Source organism: Ceratotherium simum, chromosome 4 (assembly GCF_057802395.1).
Source record: "Ceratotherium simum simum isolate JZ-2026a chromosome 4, ASM5780239v1, whole genome shotgun sequence".
NCBI lineage: Eukaryota > Metazoa > Chordata > Mammalia > Perissodactyla > Rhinocerotidae > Ceratotherium > Ceratotherium simum.
The window spans coordinates 38627617-38646646 of NC_141903.1; the positions used below are offsets into that span (position 1 = coordinate 38627617).

The following is a 19030-nucleotide window of genomic DNA, read 5'->3' on the forward strand; positions in this document are numbered from 1 at the left end:
CAGATGTGCTTGAGCACACAGGACTGGTTCACTGCCTATTGGAGTTCAATTAGGGTTCAATACCCCAAACTAAGGCCCCCTCATTTTCAGTTTCCCTTCTTGGACCTTTCTTAGGGCAGTCTCACAAGACTGTCTGCATGGGGCCATATTGGGCTGGTAGTTCCGATTCTTTTGTTCTCTTTTAGTTTGGGTCCTGGGCAGCCTTATTTGGTGCCTGAGCAGTCTTCCCGTTACCTAACTTTTAACCCTAAGGTTGGTTAGTTGGCTTTTTTCCGGAAGTCTAGAAAAGCATACCCAACCCCTGTGGTCAAAACTGTGTGAGAACTGGGTAACTCCTTCCTATTATAGCTGGTAGACACTAGTTGGTTATTAAGCTGAACTATCTGATTTTTCCAGGTCCTTATAATCTGGGTTCTGCTTTTTGGCATGAACCTGTTTTCCACAGATTTCTAAGTCTGCTTATTTTGGAAATACAATTTGAATTTGAACTTACAAATGTATTATCTATTAGACTCCTCACTTGTGAAGAGTCCTAAGTAAGTAAGCCACAGAGTGAATGTTCTAGGAATACCTGACTTGCTCAGCACCTGCCATGTGCTATGCTCATGCCTGAGGCATTGCATGACCATCATTTGATCTTCATGAAGAGTGTGAGGTGGGAATACTATTTTGCTGGTATCCACGTGAGTACCATCTCAGAGCTCACAAGGATAGCACAGCAGCTTCTGAGTGCTGCACATGTCTGCAAAGGTCCTGAGACAGAATGCACAGAATGCATTTGTTAGTGGTTTGGTTTTGCAACACAAAGTGGCCTTGTTCCAGAGGGGCAACTCCATCCTGATTCCATGACCCTTATCTGCCCTAAGTTCTCTCCCTTTTCAGCAAAGACACTGGCCTTCCTAACTCTAGCCATTTCTGTGAGTATCTTTCAGACTCCCAGTGTTGGGTCCAGGATGTGGATGCTTTGTCCCCTCCTTCCCTCCACACCTGCAGACTGGATTCCCTTCAAAGCCTTGTGTTGTCAGGCTCAGTGTTAGTTCTCCAGTGCCAAGGCCTTTTGAAATGGTGTCTGGACCTGGTGACATTAAGAAACAGTCTCATTGTGTGTCTCCCTTCTCCCCCATGCCTCCAGAGGCATGGAACACACATGGCCCAGAACAAATGTGTCAACTGCGGGTGTGTGAGTGCAGAGGTGGGATGAGACTCTGCCCCTCTACAGTCTATTACATTTGCAGGGGTGCACACAACTCAACAGACTCATTTTCCTTCTCCATTGAGACCTGGCAAGGGGGTGACAGTATCAGAAGCAAGACCTCTTAGGGCCCTGCCTGTTCTTCCCAGCAGGTCTTCAGGCTCCTTCGGCCTTCTTTTTGAGAGAGGAGACTCTTGTGGGCAAATGTGCCCTGAATGTGAATGTGAACGTTACTGACACCAGCTTCTGATCCCTGCTCTGCTCTTTAAAAAGCGGACCAATTTCTCTTTCCCAAGACGAATGTGATAACCACAGTACAAACTCTTTTCCACAGCGACTTAAGCTCCCTCTTGGTAAAAGTGGAAAAATGAGTGTCAAAATTCACTTTTACCCAGAGACACTTTTAATCAGCCCCAGCCTAATTTCATGGGATCAGAATAGTCCATCTTGGATAACTCACCTCCAAATGAAATTTGGCCTTTGTCTGTTAACCCTGCCAAGCTTTCTTGGCGAGACCCTTGCTACATAAAGAATAACTACTATTAGAGAAATGGGTGGTTTCTGTTGGAGTCATAAAAAAAGGAAAACAAACTACATAAAAGATGATGTATTCTGACCCTCTCAGGAATTTGTTCCTGTCAGGATTTTTATATCCCTTGAGATAGAATATTGGATTAATGAGTCTTAGAATATTGGATTAATGAGTCTTAGCTATGTACATATTCCATTATGGGTGATAAGCTCAAACATATTGACACAGAAAATCTCTTTTCCAGATAGAGCTCAGAGACCTAAGAGGGTCTCTCTCTTCTCCCTCTGTCTTAGACACTTATAGCCTGGACATTGCAGGCTTAACTAGCTGTAAATTAATAGTAATTTGCTAAATTACTAATAGTAAATTACATCTGAGGCCATATTTCCAATAAGACCCCAAATCTTGATACCCTGAGACCCCCACCTATGGACTAGCAAGGCCATATGTGTGAACCTGAATGTCTTTAGGCCACACCACCATTGAGGACTACATGGCCAACAAAAACTGGGTTCAACAAGGAACCCATGTAATCAGAGGCATCACTACTGCCCCACTGCATGCTGTTCCACCGTATCAGGCCACCGCTGTCTCAGCCACCTGCTAATCTCCTCTAAGTGGTATTCAGGCTTACTGATATGGCTCCAAACAAGTTGTCAAAAAAAGTATATCATCACTCCGTGATAACACTTATGTTAGCAGCAGCAGCACTGAAAAAAAACTGTTTCATACATCACAAAGTATTTTGACTTGAGATGATGTCTACCGATCCAGGTATCCCATGTCTAAAGGAATAAGAATATTTCTTCTTCTTTTACTTAAATTCTGAAAGTATTTATGTGGGATACTGAGAGGAAAACATTCATTAGTATCTCAGGTATTAGAGAAAGGGAATTCCTGGGAGGGAGAGGTTGACATTTGGACTATCCATAGATTGTAGAGATGCATAAATAATGATCTATAGGCAAACATTTCCCAAACTGGGTTCCTCAGGGCTGCAAGATATCATGTCCTACACATAAAAGTGTTCTGTAGTCATATAAATTTGGGAACCTCCAGGTTAAGCAAATTAAAATGAACTCTCTTTAACATGAGATTCTGCAGTGCAAGTCACCAAAGAAAGATAAAATAATTGCCTAATGAATTTCACCAGGAAACTCTTTTCTGGAAATATCCATGCACTCCAGACTCTGGGAAATGCTACTTAGGTCTCCAGCAACCTTCTTTGCCCTGGACTGGACTGTTTCTGTTGTACCCTCACCTACATATACATTTTTAGGCCTAAAAGACAACTTTTTTTTTTGTTTTGTGAGGAAGATCAGCCCTGAGCTAACATCCACGCTAATCCTCCTCTTTTTGCTGAGGAAGACGGGCTCTGAGCTAACATCTATTGCCAATTCTCCTCCTTTTTTTTCCCCCAAAGCCCCAGTAGATAGTTGTATGTCATAGTTGCACATCTTTCTAGTTGCTGTATGTGGGACACGGCCTCAGTATGGCCAGAGAAGCGGTGTGTCAGTGCGCGCCTGGGATCCGAACCCGGGCCGCCAGCAGCGGAGCGCACGCACTTAACTGCTAAGCCACGGGGTCGGCCCAAAACAACTTTTTAAAAATCAAAAAATAATGAATATTTGTTTATTTAGACAATTAGAAAACATTAACAGGCAAAAGACAAGAAAGCAATAATGAAGATTCTCCCCCATAATAGACCCATTGTCAACATTTTATTGTATGTTTCCCCCTCTTGGTCTCTTTGTCTCTGTCTCTCTCTCTCTCTCTTTCTCTCTCTCACTCCACACATCCATTCTACCCATTTCACATTACAAAAGTGATCAAACCATAGATCCTTTTGTATTCTGGTTTTTTCCACTTAATATATTATAAACATTTTGTATGTCATAATATCCTTCTGTGTCATACTTTTTAATGGTTTCTCAGTTTTCTAACACATTTGTGAACCACAATTTAGCCCCTATTATTGGACATGTGCTTCTAGGTTTGGTTTTTTTTTCAGTGTTAGAAGCATTGTAGTTGTTTGTAATAATACAGCTAAATCTTTGCAGCCATCTGTGCTTGCTTAAGTCTCATATAAAATCTATAAAAGGTCATAATTTTCAGTGTGTGTTCCTCATCCTGAGACAGAATCTTAATTAGAACCAGCTCTTAGGCCATCAATACCATGTCTCTAATTATTAGAGTAAGCATTGTAGGGCCTCCTGGCTAAGAGTACAGGGCCAGAGTCAGACAGCCTTGGTGTAGACCCCGACTCTGCTACTTAATATTTTGCTTAATTTAAGTAGTTGACATAACTTCTCCAAGCCTCAGTATCCACAGCTATAAAATAGGAATAATAATAGTGCCTGCCTCAAAGAGTTGTTGTGAGAGTTTACAAGTTTATCACTTGGAATCATGTGTGTGTGTCTGTATGTGTGTCTGGTGTGGTATGTGGTGTGTGTATTTGGGAGGAAGCCAGGGAGGAGAGAGGGGAAGTATTGGGTACTAGAAACCTGCATGACTTTGCATGCCCAAGATGCTCCTTCCCTTGGCTCTTCCTCATTTTCTGGCAATAGGGACCTCTTTTAAAACGGTAAGGATGCAGGATACGGCAGAGCAGACATGGCTGTGGCTGTGACCTGAATGTAACTCCCATCTCTACCATTTATTAGCTTGACCTTAGACACGTGATCTAACTTCCGTTTGGTTTACAACCTGGGAAATGGATATTAATGAAATTCTCTAGCTGATAGAGTGTTGGTGCGATGATTCAGTGAGATCATGCTTGTGTGTACTACACCTGTCATATAATAAGCACTCACTGGCAGCCAGAAAAAAAGTCACTTAACCTCCCTAAACTTCAGTTTCCACATCAGTAAGAGAGAAATAGTAATAATGACTCTGATGCGTTATCACCAGGATTAAATGAAAAACATGAAGGCAAAGTGCTAGCATGGTTCTTGGCAACAGTAGGTATTTAATATATGGCAGCTCTTGGGACATATTATTCTGCTGGTGTTAGTATTGATGGATGTGATACAAGCTGAGCTGCACTGTGCCACCTGTCTCTTACAAGTCAATAGCTGGCCGTTCGAGAACTGCAAGTTAGTGGGCCCCTTGGTGCAATGCCTGCAGTCAAATGGACCACCTCTACTTTGGTCTGCAGATTGGAAACTCTCAAGCCCAGTACTCTGACCTCACCTGTCCAGGAGTTCTCAAGTCCACAACACTGGCTTGGAAGGTTGCCCTTAATGGAGCGATACTTGTCATTACATTTCAGTGCAATGTCTTGCTGATGGGTATTAGAAGGGACTGAGGCAACAGGTCTTAGTGGAGGATGGAAAAGGTGTGGAATAGATTGCAAGGATGCTTTAACTATTGCAATGCTTTTTGAGCTTGAGGCAGACCTAGAATTCTCTCTCTAGGCCCAAAGAGAAAAACATATGCTGGGAAATTGTGTGAAGCATGAGGAGTCATAGTGGAATTGAGTTTAAAATGTACAACCTCATCACTCTGTGAATTCAATCTCAAGGCACGTTATGGGCTATAATTCTTTGATGTCCTTAGAGATGCCTGAACACCACTTAAAATTAGACCTGTTCAAATTCTGCCTATGCCCACCCCATGCTCCACATTGTATTTTCCATTCATATCTGAGTTCAACTATTCTTACAAACCAATAATTCTGTATTCCTTTCAGAATGACTCTCTTGCACTAAAGTTTCCTTGGAAGGTACCTTTGTTTTCTTCAATGCTCTGAAGTGTGAAGTCTACATAATTTGCTAAATGCATCATGTTTACATATGCATAAGCCAGTTACCTTCAAATCACCATCTCCTCCCTGCACTATTGGCTGAATGCTTAAAGAAAATGAAGGTTAATTTTCTGTAAGCAGCACTCCATGGTTTCCAAATAAGCTCACAGAGACACAGATAAACTGAATTACTTAGTGGTAACTAGCCAGACAGGAATGAGAAGCCAAAGCTGAAACAAGCCAGGTGTGTGGAATCTTTCTAGCATCTCTCAATCATCATATGCACAGAAACATGAAGATGAGATCCCAGGGACCCCCGGCTGCTGCCAGGCTGGTTGAGGTCTGAGGTGTTAGCAGGTGGGTTAGCACCCATCTGTAAGCCGATGGGCCTGATTTCAGCCTATGGACCCCTGCAGTCAGAGCTGCCAGGCTTTCTCATAATTCCTTTCCTCGGGCAGGGGGCATCAGTGTGATACCTGTGGTAGAAGAATTAGGCCATCCTTCCCATAAGTGAGTCAGCATGGGCAGAGTGAAGAGCATGGGCTTGAATCAGTTAGTGCTGGGTTCAAATGCCAGCTCTGGCCTTTACATGTGTGCTGGGCAGAGTGGAGGCAACAGTGGGCAAGGTCCCTAAGGTGTCTAGGCCTTGGTGTTCTCAAATGTGAAGGGGAGATAATAGGATTACCTGAGGCTTCATGAGACAGCGTGTGTCTCTATATAGAGTCAGCATCACAGAGTCGGGCCAGTCCAGTCTTCTTTTAGCTGGAAGTTACTTGTCTTGGTGGTGGTTATAACTCTCTCCTTATCCTCAAAGGCACACGCTGGCCACTTTCCTATTTGACCTGCTCCTCATGTTTATTCTTGGTGCTTTTATAGTGAGGGGAACAGTGTTTTCACTTAGCTCAGAGTATTCATATTATTTTCTTTGTGCCTTCTACAAACATGTACCAATGCCTACTTCTAACCAGACCCTCTGCCAGGAACGGAGGTAAGTTCAGACGTGACTGTTGCAGAATCCTTGGTGCGTCGGCTCACAGCATCCAGAAGGGACGACAGCTTGTGATGTAGCACAGAGAAGCGGAACTGCAGGTAGAGGACCCTGGGGACACCACAGGAGAGGGGATGGAATCTTCGGCATGGGGGAGGCGGTGGTGAGAGGATTCCACAGATGAACACGCGTTTGAACTAAGCCTTGGTTCTCCAGGAAAGCATTCTGGGAGAGAAAGCGGCTCAGGGCTTCATTGTTAAAATTCCACCAACTCGGTGGAGGGAAGACATTCTCCTCTTACAAATAAGCAGAGGGAGACTGAGCACCAGGCAAGGGCCATGTCTTAATCATCTCTGCATCCCCCAGAGTGTCTGACTCAGGGAGTACTGGAATTGAATTTAGACCTGCCCAAGGTCACAGGGCAGGGTGGGGAACAGCACACAGACTGTGTTGATTAAAAAATCTCGTGTTTAGGGATTATTTTTCCCCTTTGGGTTAAATAGAAAACTGTTAGCATGTGGCATTAGAATTGATGTATTGGTGCAAACTGTCTTGAGTTACACAGCTAACAAGTCTCTTGAGGTCATATCGCTGGAGCTTTTTCGCACCTTGGGGCTCTCACCCTGCTCTGCATTTGTTCATTCATTCAACAAGCCTCAACCAGCCACCCATGTTGTTTTGGGCTTTGAGCTCAGTGCTGAGGAGACAATTGAGTGGGTGGGTCACAGGGTCCCTGCATTCAGGGAGCACACAGTTTAGTGGGGGCAACAGACTTCAATTTTTTGAAGAGGTATACATTCACATCACACTGAAAAAGTATTAAAAGGAATACAGAAATTCTCCCTCCCTTTCCTATGTATCAGCTGTCCAGTGCCCACCTCCCTGCAAAACAGAAGCCATTATTATTAGTTTTCTGTATATCCTTGAAGAGGTTCTTGATGCATATAGAAGTAAACAAACACAAATACGGATTCTTATTTCCCTGCTTCAACACAGTAATATATGATACACACTGTTCTGCACTTTGCTTCTTTTATTTAATATATCTTGGAGATCCTTGCATATTATACAGAGAGCTGTACAGTTTTCTATTGGGTGGATGCACTATAATTGATTTAATCATGGACATTTGAATTATTGCCAGCCTTTGGCTATTTTAAACAGTATTGTAATGGATACCTTATATATGTTAGTTCAAATGCGTGTATGTGCATACTTGTAGATTATAGTCCCAAAGTGGAATTTTGGAGTCAAAACATCTAGCAACCTTTCTGAATCATTTTGCCATTGTTATGTCTCTTGTAATCCATATGGAGTTTGGTTTTTCTCTGTGACTCAATCTGAAAATAAAATCTTATTCTTTTAAAAGGTGAATTTTAACCCATTTAGATTTATTGATGTGAAAAATTACATTTGGTCCTATCAGCTCTGTTATTTTTTGTCTGTTTTCCTTTGTGTTTTTTCCCACTGTATGTTCTATTTTCTTTGTGTGTGGGAGGGCGTGTGTGTATATAATTCTTTTGATATGCAGGAATGTTATCACTTTAAACGTCAATAAAATTAATATGATTCTTCCCTTCCCTTTCCCTTTTCCCACTTCCCTGCCTTTCTTCTCTCACTTCATCACAGATAATATAATTATCCTCTTAGGGTTTCCCTTTGTTCTATAAAATGTATTCCCTCTTCTGTTACTTAATTTGTCATCTTTTGATGCTTTTATCTGAACCCCAAACTACTACATATGAAGCAATCAGCAAACTTGCCCTTCTTTGCATCTTCTTCCCTCCCTCCCCTTTTTCTGTTTTTGTTTGTTTGTTTTGGTAGTTGATATCATTTCTTCATTGTCAGGGCATGTAGCATTTGCATTCTTATCTGTCACCCCAATCTCCACCTTTGCTCATTCATAAATAAATGCATTTCCTGAGTCATCTCCATAGGTGGCTACAGTGGGTCCTCTAGTAGCTCCTCTGAAGGGCTCATGGGAACAGTATTGCCTGAGTCACTGCGTGTTCAAAGCTGGTTTTCTGTAGTATTTATTCTTGGAAGGTAGCTCAGGTGGATATGAAAGCCTTGGTTCAACTTTCTTTTCTTGATTATCTTAGAGATATTCCTTTACTGGATTCTGGCTTTGAGTATTGCTGTTTTGAAATCTTAAAGCGGCCTTATTTCCTTTTTTTTTTATCATAAGTTTCTTGGATATCTTTTCTGCTACTGTGTCAATATTTATTTTTAAAATCCTGTAATTTTATTAGGATAGATCTTAGTATTGACTATTGTAGGACGATTTTTCCTGGCTTACACTGTGCCTTTTCAATATGTAGACTCAACTCTTCTTTTATTTTAGGAATTGTTTAACGAATTGTATTTTAAATATATGTCCTGTTCCATTGTTTTCTTTTATTTCTTCAGAGGCATCAGATCTGCACGTGTAGGAATTCCTTGCCTCTTCTACATAGCTGTCATTTACTCTCTAATCCTTTGTAATTCCTTCTTTGTTTCCTTTTCCTGTTGTTCACTCTTCTCATTTCTGGCACCCTTCTCTCTCACTGAATTTTCCACAGTGTCTGTTTTCCCTCATGCTTCTTGCTCTTTGGCTTCATTTTTATGATGCTTTTGCTTTTTCTTTCTACTTTTCTGAGATCTAAATGCTCACATGCCATCTCCTCTGTTGTCTCTTCATCTCTTCTCTGAGTTCTTGTATACCGTTTTATTGTCTTTCTTCGTAAAGGTGATTGTTTCGGTTTAATTCGTGGTGCTGTACTTGATCCACATTTTCACCTTTTCCAATTTTCTGCTGAGTGTTCTGTGATAAGGTTTGGTGCTCTTTTCCACAACTTTTCATTCTTTTATATACTTTATCAACATGCCAGCTTCTTTAAAAAAAGCTATTATTGGAACACGTTAGACTTCACTGGCCTACCTAGTCAAAAGGCAGTCCTGTGGATGGAAAGGGAGGAACTCGTCTCTTTGTAGACCTCAAAATCCAAACGCAATCTACTTCAGTAAATCACCAGTGGCAGATGACTTACCACTAAAATGGCTGCTCTGTGTTGTCTACATTTTCTGTTTCTATGAAACAGATCAGGCCCAAGAGGGTTTCTCTCATCAGCTGTGCTTACCCTGTCCTCAAGTCTCTTGCTACACGCAAGTTGCACTTTGGAGTCAGCCTCTTGCCTACAGGAAGAACAACTGTGTGGGCATTTTCTGAGATCTGCTGCCCTTAGTCCACTTCACTCTTTTCCCCTTTCTTGTTGGTTTTTCCTCCTGAGCAGCTTCTGCCTGATCTGTGCCCTGTCCTCTCCCCCAGATCCCTTAGCTCTTGCTGAACAGGAAGTGTTCACCTACCAGAAACATAGTTTTGATGTTTTTATTGGCCCACCTGGATATCTTACTTCCATCTGGGTGGTTTCTGCTGTATTGTGCAAAGTGAGGGATCATATTTCTCTTCTAGTTTTACTGCAAATGGAATTTACACTTCTTTTTCTGTTTACATTGTTGATTATATATGATATTTAGCAGGCAAGGAGGGAATTATTAACTATCATGCTGCCTTGTTAGATACTGGATCTCTAAATAGGCAGTATTACTAGGAATAGAAATAAGAATAGCTAATATTTCATCTTTGTGCCATTCACAAGGTCCTCTCTCAGCCCAGAGGAGGTCCCTTGAGGCTTGGGTGCCATCTGCTTTTCATGCCAGTTCACTATACCCAGTCATGCCCTAAGGCTTCCAAGATGGAGACAAATTTAGAATGAGTTGCATGATCTGCAGGGTGAGAAGAATGGTGAGTCAAACACTGAACCTGGCAGGATTTGGAAGAGCTTAAGACAGCTTTGTGGTTTCAGGAGGCAGTTCTTCCTTAGATCCTGCCTTATTTATCCTGATCTTTCATCAGTTTGCCCAGCTGAAGCATGAAGGTGAAGATGCCAGGCTGTATATGGTCCAGGCATCTCCAGGACCATTCTGGTCTGGCCTCAGTTCTAACTGGAGTTTGCAATTCTAGCTCCAACCTCTACTCTCTTACCCTAGACTCCAGCACCCCTGAAGGTACTGCTGGACCTTTGTCACGAGAAGGATGCGTGCTTCCATCTTTCCAGTTAGTCCATATACCCATGTCACCATCCACTCTGGACCAGGAGAGGGAGGAATTGTGGGGAGGAACTAAGAGGAGCTCATGTTTCTCTGCACTTGGCCTAAATCTATTCCTAGTCTGTCACCTAATCTGTGAATGAAAGTGTGCCGACGTCGTCCTCCCACCCCCAAATAAAAGAGGCAATCCCAGGTTCCATGTACCTCCTAGGTGATCAGGATGAGATCTCAAATCCAAAGCTTGGCATTCATGGTCATCCACCAACCTTTTGTGGCTTCCTGCCCCATTAAATAACAATGTAGTTTATTTCATGTTTAGGGGTAAAAGCATATGTGCATGTATTGGTGCTTTAGGCATTGGAAAACAGAAATTTAAATTACGTTTAATAATGTCCAGATGTGGATGTTGAATTTGAGCAGATTAAACTGGACAGAAATTGCTAATTAGGAATGGAGATTCATCTTATATGTACCCTAAAAATATGTTTTCTGTTACTAAAACCTCTTGCAGATATAGGCTTATATATTAGTCCTAGAACAGTTAGTGCTACCTGGTCAGAATACGGGCCTTGGAATATATATCTAATGTGTAATATATTGGAATATCTTTAAATAGATATATAGAAGATAATGTATGTGTGTATATGTTTCATTTTTATATACATTTATGATTTAGAATTAATCATGCTAAAGTTGGTGTGTTTAGTTTGAGCAGATCTAATCTTAAGTATAAATCAGCTTCAAAAATCAAACAGTAGCTTCATTCAAATTGGCTTCCTCATTATTTCTAAGATCTTCCTGGACTGTCTTCTCCTTTTCCAAGTCCTCCCCGTACCTCAGCCTCAGCTCAATTTCTGCCTCCTCCTGGCAGCCTTCCCTGACTGCTGTCCGCCACTTGAGCCTCATTGATGAACAAAATGCCAAGTGATCTGTAGATACTCGGCCTGCCTCTCCGCAGTGGGATAACCCACGCAGGGATGGACTATGACCCACCCAGCCCCTTTCCCGGGGCTCTGCTCACCCCTGGCGCTCTCAGTAGTCCAGATTGAGCCTGTTCCCACGCCTGGTCCTGAGGCACCTGCCACTTCTGACTTTAGGCAAGAATAGCAGTTGTCATTTCTCCAGCTTAGTCTATTATTTGAGGGCCTGAGAAGTCTGGTTGGCCATGAAATCCTTCAGTAAAACTGCTGGTTATGATGCTGTTTTCTACAGTACTGCTAACATATTCCAGGTTTCCTGTGTAGGGAAAGGCTTACCCACTGCCTGAGAAACACATCTAAAGCCAGAGTTGGCATTTCTAACCAATATTTTGCATATTCAGTAGTTTTCTTTTTTACCCTGGAGTGTGGAACAGGCTGTGGATTTTATCAGAAGCTTTAAAAGTTTATTTCATCTAGCTAACCTCCCTGCTCTAGATTATTCAGGGGGAAAAATAAGTGTTCCTCCACTAATGCACATTTACAAATGTTGTGCAAGTTCTAAATGTATTTCTTTTTCCAGACGAAGGATTATCATTAGAATCAAGGGAAACATGAAAGTCTCCTCAAATCAGGTTACTAAAAATAGTCTTAATGGGTTTAATAGGGAAATTTATCCTTCTTAGCTTGTAGGTTGTACCATTAATTAGCTTAACTCATCTTCCTCCAAGTTTAATGTCAGTATTTTAAGCTCTTTCAAAGACTGCTTTTTAAGAAGGACCTTATTAGCAAGCTCCTGAATAATGGGGCCCTAATTCCTTTGCTTATGCCTGTTTTTACATAAAATGATGTGTTCTCTAAGGATTAGAGAATATGCATATATATTGATGTTTTAGGCACTGAAAAGTAAAAACTGGAATTACATATAATAACACAATTTAATTTGAGCAGGCGTAACCCGGCTCCCATCTCTGTTAGATGATCTCCAATTAGAAGTGGGGATTTACCTTGTATATGCTTTAAAATCCCCTCGGGGAGCCCCGATTGTGTTTTCTGTCACTAAAACTGCTTATGGTTGGGAGCTTATTATCTATCAGCCTCTCAGCCTCTATTATCTCCTGAAGTTCCTCAGAAGAAAAGATGGTGGTGGCTGCCTGTTGGTTTTTGAAAGCTTCATCTTCACTATGCTCTTTGTCCTGTGGAGGACTCTCTCAGTGGGTGGACTGGGGGGAAGCGCAGGTGCAGGGGTTGTGGTGTGAGAACAGAGCAGTGAGCTTCATGCTAGGAGACCCGGGTTGGAATCTCAGTTTTGCCATTTACATGGTAAGACCTTGGAGATGTCACCTAACCTTCTTTGAAAAACAACAGAGGAGAGTTTTATCTTGCTGGATGGACTCAGGCTGTTGTTCCATGTGAAAATCCATATGCATGATCTTGATTCCCATACTTTTCCATTTGGTGGATCACCATGCTGCCTCTGTCCACAAACAAAAATAATATCAGCCAATAGTCACTGAGTACTGAAGCTTTAAGTACATTCTAGTCCAATCTTCCTCATAATGCTATGAGCTAGTTCTGTTAGCACCTTCATTCTGCAGATGAGGAAACTGAAGATCAGAAAAGTCACTAGTCCAGTCTCAGCTAAAATGGCAGAGCTGGCATCTGAACTCAGCTCTTTCTCCAGAGCCTAGTTATTCTCCTTTGCCACCCCAGGATTCCTTTAAAGCAGAATGACTGTGGTTACTTCTCCTAAAACTGTGCTAAGGAGAATCACCCCTCACCTATTTGAGTTCCGGTTTATTAGAGCCCACGTTCCCAAGAGAATCATAGCCTTGCTCATCCTCCTTTTCTTTCAAGCTCCCATGCAGTGCAGCACGCTCTCCTCTGTCTTCCTGCACACATCGCCAACACTGGGGCCCTTGCTGGATATTCAACAGCATGAGGGACCCAGTCTCTGTTGGGAAGAGGAGCCTGCATGTGCCTGAAGGCTGGTACCAGAAGGAAGAGGCTGGACGAGTGGCTCAGGAAGACATCCTTGTGTTTGCTCCAATCTAGGCTGTGCCCAGCATCTAATCTCTGCCCTGAAGAAGGCTCAGCTGGACCTTTTACAGGAGATGCTAATTGCAAACACTCTGAGTACATTGATCCAGTGCTGCTCTGATTAAGTAATTACGCACAACAGCACCTAGGAGGGCTGAAGGAGATTAGTTTGAAAGGACCAGCACCAGATCTTCATTTCTGAGAGGACTCCCAGCCTGCTCCAGAGAGAACTCCAGCCTGGCCCAACTCTTTAATTACCTTCGGAGGCACTGAAGTTTAAATTACATTCTGATTGTTTTCATATTAGCTTCTGCCAGAGCCCTGAGCTAAGCACTGGTGAGGCTAGGGTGGGAGAGGGTGGTTGGTCCCATGACAAGTTGGGTATTTTTCTCCTTTGGTCTTTGGTGGAAGGACTTCATGACTTACAAGAGTACATAAGGAATTGGTTCCCTAGCAGAGGCTCACAGATATCCTACGATGCTTGTGTGTCAGATTTGCCATTTTCAAACATGCCCAACTGGGTGTTCAAATGTGTCTTCCATTAGGATTCTACACACACACACTTGCTCCATTACACTCTATTAGCTATTAACACTGCAGCTTTGAATAAAGAATTTCTGTATTCTGTCCTCACCTCCACTTTTTATATCATCTCCTAAATATTTTTTACTCCTCTGATTGTTTCCTTGCCTTCCTCTCTACTGTCTAATCCTCTGAGAGGGCTTTTTGAGTGTCATCAGCCCGCAAGTCATCAATAAGATGAGACCAGCTTAGAACACCAGTTATCACTCTCGGGAGCAATTTTCAAAGCAACTCGGATTTCCTAGCTCCCGTCTCTCTCCTTCTAAAACCATTACCTGTGAACTTTCCTCACTAGCTCTTGACTAGCCCTTGGCTTTGTCTGACGGAAGACAGAGGATCCAAGGAAGATGGGGTGATGGGGGCCGGGGATGGGCAGAGCCAGGCTATGGCCACTCATACAGTTAAGAAGCAGTCCTCTCTTCTTCCTCCAATCCCTGTTACCCAGCTAACTTCTCCATAAGCAAACAGGGAAGGTGAGAGCACCCTGCTTCCTCTCTCATAACCCGCCAGGGCTGCCGTAACCCTGTGGCAGCTCTTCTGCCCTATAGTATCGGCAAGAGCGCATCCTTCTTCCTCCCACCAACTGGGTCACTCATCATGTACTCCCGGCTTTGTTTGCATACTCTCTGCATTCAAACCCAGTGTAGCTTAAAGCCCCTTAGAGCTCCATGCCTTGGGTGAAGCAGAGAGAGAATGCCCAGGTAGAAAAACTGATCACAGTTTCTTCCCAGGGCTAAAGGCCTTCCATGGAGGCTGCATGCGCCTTATTTACACTTGCTTAATGCATTTTGTTCATATTTTCCAGACAGGAAGAGTCCACTGGGAGAACACCAAATTACCTGGGCCCTTCTCTGCCTGCGTGCTCTGCTTTCCTGGGGGAGGGAGCTGTCTTTTTGCACATTTTGGAGTAATGTGCAATGGCACTACACTATTCTCTAATGAAGCCCCAGTGGCTGCGCATGTGACACATGCTTCTGGGAGCATAACAGGAGGGAGCAGGCTGTATGCAGTCCTTCCGAAGGGCTGCTGTTCTTACACCAAAGCTAACGAAGGCAGGAGCCTGACTTGCTCTCTCCCTCTATCTGTCCTCTAATACTCAGCTGCCTCGCCTGCATCATTGGCAGAGCTTCCTTTACATGTGAGGGCCTGATGTTGTGATTGTTTTGAACCCAGAGTATGGACCAAGTATATTAATCATATCAGTGAGTACTGGCTACCCACAAGCCCAGTCTATCTAAGGAGCCAGTCCAGCACCTGGGATGGCCCAGCAAGATAACAGCATGGATCCTAATACTGTCTCTGCCACTTGGGGAGTTTGTAACCAGCGTGTTCGTTCATTCATGTTTTCTTTCAATACTGATATTTTTAACAACTGCTGTGTATCCATCCTTATGGTCAGTGCTGAGAATACAGGTGTGGGGAGATCAGACCAGTCCCTCCCGTCACAGAGCTTTTCCACTTGGGAGAAGGCAGACATATATTGCAACCTGAATCTCTTGAACTTCTGACCTACCTACAAAATAAGTAAAGGAGAGCTGTTATTCTGTTTATCACAAGCAATCTCCTCAGGCTTAAAACAAAAGCATAAAAATAAAATTGTAACAGATTATGCAGATGGTTGGGATATGGGAAGGGGAACATAAATTTACTGAGTTCCTGCTATATGCCAGTAGCTGTGAGCTATGTTTTACTGATATTATCTTATTCCATACAATGATGCTATGAGCTAAGCTTTATTATGCCATGTTGCAGATAGACAAATTGAATTTTACAAAAGGCAACAAGAGGGGTATTATTTTTAGTTAATAAGTATACATTGAGAGCATTTTTCATGCCAGGAACCGACTGCATAAGATCCTGAGTCAGACTCGGGGCACCTTTCATGGTGCTGTGATCTAGAGGGGGAGATGGACATTGAGTGAGAAGTTACAGGTGTGATGAATGCCATTCGAGGAGCAAGACATTGGAAGCATGTAAGAAGGGAAACTCCCCTAGTTTGAGCGTTAGGGAAGTCCTGTAAGAGGGAATACCTTTAAAGCAGAGAGCTGATGGCAAAATTGGTATTTGGAAGACAGAAGAGGTGTGCCCCAGGAGGACCAGTGTGCGGGAAGGACAGTAAGGGCAGAGCATGGAGGCCAAGGAGGAGAGAATAGAGACCAGAGGTGGCATGGGCCACCACCATCAGATCTCACAAGTTACCTTATGGAGTCCGGACTTGCCTGCAGAGTGATTGGGAGCCTCTGAAGTAGCTAAGCAGGAAAGTGACTTGATCAAATGTCCATTTTAGAAAGATCGCTTTGGCTGCTGGATGGAGAAGGGAACGTGGGGAGCAAGATGGGAGACCATTTAGGAACCTGTTATGGTGGGAGGTAATGGTGGTAACATGGCCGGGAATAACGGCAGCAGAGGTAGCAAGAAGCAGGGAACATTTTGTAGAAATCCAGGACAATTCCCAGGTGTTCGTCCTGAGAATATGAGTGTCTGCTAGTACCATTTTCTGACCACAGGAGGAGGCACAGATTGGGGGTCAGTGGATCTCAGAGATGCTGCCAACATACCAGCCATGCTGGAGCAGACTGAGGTCATGTAAGAAAGATGCAGAGTGACCTGTAAAAATAAGAAGGCAAATATGGAAACACCAAGGACTAGGATGCTGGGCAGAGACAAGTGGGAGGATGAGAGCAATTAAAAGTGAGCTGAAGCCAGGTGGAGGGCAGGAGGGAATCGAATGGAAAGTGGGAGAACAAAGAGGACTGGCTGGCACTCATCCACTCAGGAAGGGAATGTAGTGGCCAAGGGGATCAGGTCCGAGCCGTCATGAATGAACCAAATCCTCTCCCAAGATAGTAGCCTTTTCCTCTGAAGAGTCTGATGCTGGTGGCCTGAATAACCTGGTTCTCTCACCAGGAGAAGTGGAGAGACACCCCTCTCTAGAAATCATGAGGATGGGCCCACCTCAGGGCAGAGTGTGAAAATGGCAGGTGGACATGGTTTTACGGTTTCCTCCACACAGAAATTACTTTTCCCCAGGAAGAAACTGAGTGTGTACCCTTTGTGTCCCCTATCTCTGAAAGCGCTAACCTTCGGTTCATACCTATGCCGGCAGCTATGTTAGGCACCTTAAAAGGCAAGCATTTTTCTCCCATTGGCAGCCTGTTACTGGCTAGAATATCAAATCTGAACAAATAGCTCTCTGCAGGCTGTCGGCTTTGATTATTTTTTTCTCTGGGACGTATCTAGCTCCAGGCAGCTCGTGCCTGACTTTCTCCTCATAAGGACCATTCGGTTGAGGACACCATGAGGGACCAGGGCCCAGGAATCGCATGCCTCTCCATTTTGGCTTTCTGATCTCTCTCCACCCAAGCCAGTGGCATCCTGCTTGTGGATTCTCCCTGAGTGACAGATTCACTCTCTCAAGATTCCAGCACCCAATTCCATCAGCCATCCAAAGGCTATGTACTTTGGGAAGCCTGTGGGAAATTCAGCCGTCTTCTCAAGATACAGATCACCTGCACAGCTGTCAGGGTTTAGTTAAACATGACTGACTAATTTATCCTGCACTGTGAGATGGGGATTCATTTCCTTTGCAAGTTGACTTGGCAATTTTCTCTGCTCAGAGAGCATTTAGAATAGATGGTGTGTGTGGCAATCGAGAAGAAATAGATGCTATTAATTTTCCATTTTCAAATGTGAGATTGACTATAGAACCCACATCCCTTTCCCCTCAGAAAAACAGAGCACATCCTCTCCTGTTTAGAGCTGTGCAGTATCTGAAAAGTCAGAAAAGTGAGCGCTCTATCCTCCAGAGGCTCTGAGTTGGGGCCAATGAGTGTGGTACCGTGGGCCTGCTCCTGAGGCCCCGTCTTGGTCCCTGGGCAAAGCCATGAGTGGCAGCCGTCAGCAACAACTCCTTCCCCTGCTATTTGTGCACGTGGCTTAGCATGAGATGCTGGTTCCTGGCTGGAGCAGGTTTGTGATCTTCTTCCTCAGCCCATCTTTTTTTTTTTTTTTTTTTTTTTTTAAAGATTTTATTTATTCATTTTTTTTCCCCCCAAAGCCCCAGTAGATAGTTGCATGTCATAGGTTCACATCCTCCTAGTTGCTGTACGTGGGACTCGGCCTCGCGTTGGACGGAGAAGTGGTGCCTCGGGGCGCGCCCGGGATCCGAACCCGGGCCGCCAGCATCAGAGCGCGCGCACTTAACCGCTAAGCCACGGAGCCGGCCCCCTCAGCCCATCTTTAAAGACTGAAAGGAAGGAATGGAGGCACAACCTTGGGTGTCAGGATCTCATGATGAACCTCCAAAAAGTTGGAAATCCCTAAGGGATAGCTAACTTCATCCAGTGCTAGCCAGTCGAGCTTCCAGCTGTGAGGGAAATACTCTGTCTCTGTGCTCTCCCATTTGAGGTAACTAGCCACGTATGACTGTTGAGCACTTGGAATGGGGTGGGTGCAACTGAGGAACTAAACTTTCACTTTTATTTAATTTTAATTAATTGAAATGTAAATAGCCATCTCTGACTAATGGCAACTGTACTGGACAGCACAAGTATCCATTTTCACCTGTTTCCTATGTGGCCAAAGCCAGTTTTGTTTAGGTGCATTTGTCTTACTGGTTTTCTGAATGCTGTGATGTTTGCTCCAAGCTTATCTATCAATCTTCAACTTAAAAATAATAGTAATAGTGGTAATAAAATCATAGCTGGCACCTGCTGAGTAATTACTTTATACCATGTGCTTTGCCAAGCACTTTACACACCTTGTCTAATTTATAGTCACATAATGATATCCTGAGTTTACAGATGAGGAAATGGAGGAGCTGAGAGGTTAAGTGACTTGTCTGAGGCACCCAGCCAGTAAGTGGTAAAGCTGGGCTTCATCCCAGGCAGTGTGACCCCAGAGCTGTCATACTCTGCTGCCTGTCAAGATGGTTATCAGCACCGTT

General features: G+C 43.6%; 1 protein-coding gene and 1 long non-coding RNA gene across 2 annotated transcripts in view; one reads left to right on the forward strand and one right to left on the reverse strand.

Annotated features, from left to right (window-relative positions):
• SPOCK1 (SPARC (osteonectin), cwcv and kazal like domains proteoglycan 1) overlaps nt 1-19030 on the forward strand; it is a 486635-nt gene that overhangs the window by 444073 nt on the left and 23532 nt on the right. The window lies entirely within an intron of this gene.
• Nucleotides 2943-19030, reverse strand: part of LOC147917264 (uncharacterized) — a 219392-nt gene continuing 203304 nt past the window's right edge. Inside the window, exon 5 of the long non-coding RNA XR_015551959.1 lies at nt 2943-12940. This is a non-coding gene — a long non-coding RNA (uncharacterized LOC147917264). The remainder of the gene's footprint in view (nt 12941-19030) is intronic.